Source organism: Mandrillus leucophaeus, unplaced genomic scaffold (genome assembly GCF_000951045.1).
Source record: "Mandrillus leucophaeus isolate KB7577 unplaced genomic scaffold, Mleu.le_1.0 Scaffold1105, whole genome shotgun sequence".
Lineage (NCBI taxonomy): Eukaryota > Metazoa > Chordata > Mammalia > Primates > Cercopithecidae > Mandrillus > Mandrillus leucophaeus.
In genome coordinates this window covers 346832-351134 of record NW_012099266.1, presented here as the reverse complement: position 1 = coordinate 351134, position 4303 = coordinate 346832, and positions in this window count along the sequence as shown.

The window sequence follows — 4303 nt, the reverse complement described above, 5'->3', positions numbered from 1 at the left end:
TCGGCTCACTGTAACCTCTGCCTCCCGGGTTCAAGCGATTTTTCTGCCTCACCCTCCTGAGTAGCTGGGACTACAGGTGCGCACTACCACACCTGGCTAATTTTTGTATTTTTAGTAGAGACGGGGTTTCACCATATTGGCCAGGCTGGTCTCAAACTCCTGACCTTGTGATCTGCCCGCCTCGGCCTCCTAAAGTGCTGGGACTTTGGTTCTTAAGTTGACCTCCACATCTAATAAAAGATTGTGTTTAAATATCAGTCTTTCAGAAATTTTAAGCAAGGTTGTAGAGCGTTAAAGGACCTTAAAGGAATCTCTCAGGTCAGTGAGGAAGGACTATTTGTTTTATTATTTTAAAAAATTAACATTTAAAAACCACAAACAGTAGAAACACTCTGAGGTATAAAATCATCTTAAAAAAGGAAGTAGTTTTGACACGTAAGCAGCTCATATCTGGAGTTATTGTGTGACCTAGATTTAGAGTTTTGTCTTGTTTTGGTCAGTTGTTAATACCATTCTGAAGTATTATTTTATTAGTGATAGATAATAGTAGAATGCTTACAGTTCTTCTCTCTGTTAAGCTTTTCCAGTTTCTGGACTCTGTCTTGGGAATGAGAATGAAATTTACTTCCCTACAAATTGGGTCTTTTCATTTATTTGATAGACCCTGTTTATTGAACATTCCTAATAGTGCTAATAAAATAATGCTCTTGTGTTTTGCAATTTATTACACCCGCTCCACTCAATCGATTCTCTTTCTGTGACATGTGTTTAGATTTGTAGAGTGCTACATAATAAGAACTAGTGTGATCTAGTTTGCACTTTTCCCTGGGTCTTGGGTTGGGGAGCGTGTGTATTATGTTGTTTGTGTAGAATTCCTATCCTCTATCATTCGTGTCTTTTATTTAAAGCAAAATAAAACAAATTATACTTTTCTCAGTTCAGGCTCAGAGTTGGCATCGTTTAGAGAGGAATTTTTGTCTTAGCTTATTTATGTTGCAGAAATATAATATTTGGCTGTTTTCATAAGACTTTTTAAGGAAAGTATTTTAAATTGTACCCTTACATTTGAGAGGTGAAGCATGAGAGGCTAAACTACAATTTTGAAATATTAGAAATTTGCTGCCCAATCGTTCTTTCCCCAAACTGGAAATTGTATATGCATTATCATTCACTAAAAGTCTGAAATGGAATCTTAAAAATCTTATAGCAAATCTAATCAATTAAAGTTATTATCCTAAGAGAAACTTTTTCTTTCTCTTACATTATTTGAATAAGGAAATTCTGTTTTTGGAGGGAAAGCACAGAAGTGATGGCAATATAACATCAATTAATTTAGAGCAAAGATACGCAGACTTAGTTTAGGCTATAAAAGTATTCCATGGACACAGGGAGGGGAACATCACACACTGGAGCCTGTCGGGGGATTGGGGGCAAAGGGAGGGAGAGCGTTGGGACAAATACCTAATGCATGTGAGGCTTAAAACCTAGATGATGTATTGATGGGTGCAGCAAACCACCAGGACACATGTATGCCTGTGTAACAAACCTGCACGTTCTGCACATGTATCCCAGAACTTAAAGTATAATAAAATTTTTTTAAAACAGTATTCCTATAAATGTTTTGTACACTGTATTTTTTATTGCTTATCTATAGAAAATAGTGTAACAATTCTGGTAGCTCTTAAAGTACAGTTAAAGGAACTGTGACTCTTGAATGAATGTTTTCAGTTTTAATCATGAGAATAAATGGGATGAAGAAAAGTAATAAGATACTTGGAAAAGATAAGACAAACAGCACGTTACTGTTGGGGCTAAAGAGGACCTAAATTCAAAGTTTGCATGAAATATTGTCAGCTGCTAAGATAAAATAAAGATTTATCATTGTTCAGTCCAAAGAGAAAACTTAAATGATATTTATAAATGTAGTGATGAGCAGGTTGGATCTAGCAGGGGAAATGTAGTTGTGTAGTGTCACAGGCAAGAGATTTTCCCCTATCATGTCTTGAATGTGGTTCATTGGTTCCTGCCCACCTAGCCATTGGTTCATACCCAGCTCACTTTCTAGAAATAAACATGACCTAGAAATAAAATATAAGGTCCATTTTAACATGTTTTCTTCTGTTTGTAACACCTGCAAAAACAAAACATACAACAATAGGTAGACATTAAGACAGTATCTTTTTTATTGGATTACACTTATTTATTGCAGTCATTTATTTCCATAATATATGTTGCTTTTTTTTTTTTTTTTTTTTTTTTTTTTTTTTTTTTTAAGATAGGAGTCTCACTCTGTCTCCAGGGCTGCAGTGCAGTGGCATGATCTTGGCTCACTGCAATCTTTGCCTCCCAGGTTGAAGTGATTCTCAGGCCTCAGCCTCCCGAGTAGTTGGGATTATGGGCACCCGCCATCACACCCGGCTAATTTTTGTCTTTTTAGTAAAGACGAGGTTTCACTATGTTGGCCAGGCTGATCTTGAACTCCTGACCTCAGGTGATCTGCCTGCCTTGGCCTCCCAAAGTGCTGGGATTACAGGTGTGAGCCACTGCGCCCAGCCCATAATGAATTGCATTTCATTAAAAACATGGAGTTCATAAGTGATTGCTATTGATACTTGGCTTTATGGAAATCTCTTTTTCGTGTTGACTACTCACCCAGAAGATTAAAACGTGGCAGCTAGACAGGCAATGTCAATCCTTTCAAATCAATTTACTTACTGGAGATTTTAAGTAGTTTAAGCAGAGCATACCCTCCTAGGCAGGAAGCCCAGCTGTGTTTGTGAAATGACATTATTTTTACCTTGCATTTAATTGAAAGCAGCTCCTTTCTAGTCCTGGCACATTGCTTTCACCCTTCTTAGAGGCACTGGAGAACAAGTAACTATTGCTTCTTGCAGCACAATGTTGTATGCCTGTGATTCTCTGTCCTAGTTTACTTACCACAGAATGTAGCAAATTATCCAAAATAGGATGTAAAATTTGCAAATCAATAAAAAATTAATGTATCACTTGTTACTTTCAGAAATAAAATGGAGGTTAGGAAATCAACCCTTTGATGTATGTTACACAACATATCAAATGATTCACTTTGCTATTTGTGGGTTTCTATCATTCCTATACCCCTCCCCCCCCCACCCCCGCTAATTACAAAGTAACTCATATAAACCTGAGTTTCTCAAGCAATGTTCTCCTGGATGTGTAGGACAAAGGATATATTGGTATGAATAGGTAGTAATTCTGAGCCTGCTCTGGAAGACCCCATTCCTCTGCAGAGTTCAGTAGGGCTCACATACCCGCAGTGGTGGCCGTTAATGACCACTTCTGCCTGTGAGTGCTCCAGTTGCACTACTCTCACTTCTGGTTCCTGGTGCTTAGGACCACTGTCCCCTCTCCCTGTATTACCAGTTCCTATTGTTGTGGACATTAAGGAGTGAATTTGGTCAGGCAGCCTGTGCAAGTCAGCGTCCCAGAGGCAGGTCTACAGCTCTAGCGGGTCCAGTCCCAGTGGACCTTTCTGCTAATTGTGTGCAGCCTTTTCATTCTTGAATTACTGACCTGCAATAAAAAATGATGGCGTCCTTACCACATTCTAGCAAAAAGGTCAGCAGTCATTTATCAGTTCTGTGATCTTAACACTAGTTACCTTCTTTATAACTGAGCACAATAATGGTGAGTACCTCATAGGACTGTTGGGAGGATTAAATGAGATACTATGAAAAAAGCCTTAACCAGTGCCGGCACTTTCTAGTGCTCAGTACATTTTAGATATTTAGTTGTAGTTACTGTTGTGGCTCCTACTATAATATTGACTTTGTTTGGTAATTCTTGGTGTCTAACTCAATCAGCTTTTTCTCTTAAGTCAGTTTCTAGACTGATAGTTCTTTTTAAATACATCTGTTCTTTGTTTTCATAGTGACATGTATGTCCTCTGTATATTTTCTGTTCCCATTCAGTTTTGGGGTGAAATATGATAGCAGCATGAGGAGCTGCACTCTTGGTGTAAGTGAATAAGCTTATATTATCTGTTTCTTAACTTTACTCCTTAACTCTTTGTATTCTGTTACCTGCTTTCATAATTTGTCTGGAACTTCTTAAACCTCATTGGTAATTTCAAAGCCAAATTTCATTCATCATTTCTCAGATTTTGTTCTTACTGATATGTTGCACTACAGAAAAGGACTTAAATTTTTTTTTCTAATATTCACTTTTTTGTTTTGTTTTACAAATTCTCCCCTCCCCTCTTCCTTCCTTCCTTCCTTCCTTCCTTCCTTCCTTCCTTCCTTCCTTCCTTCCTTCTTTCCCTCCC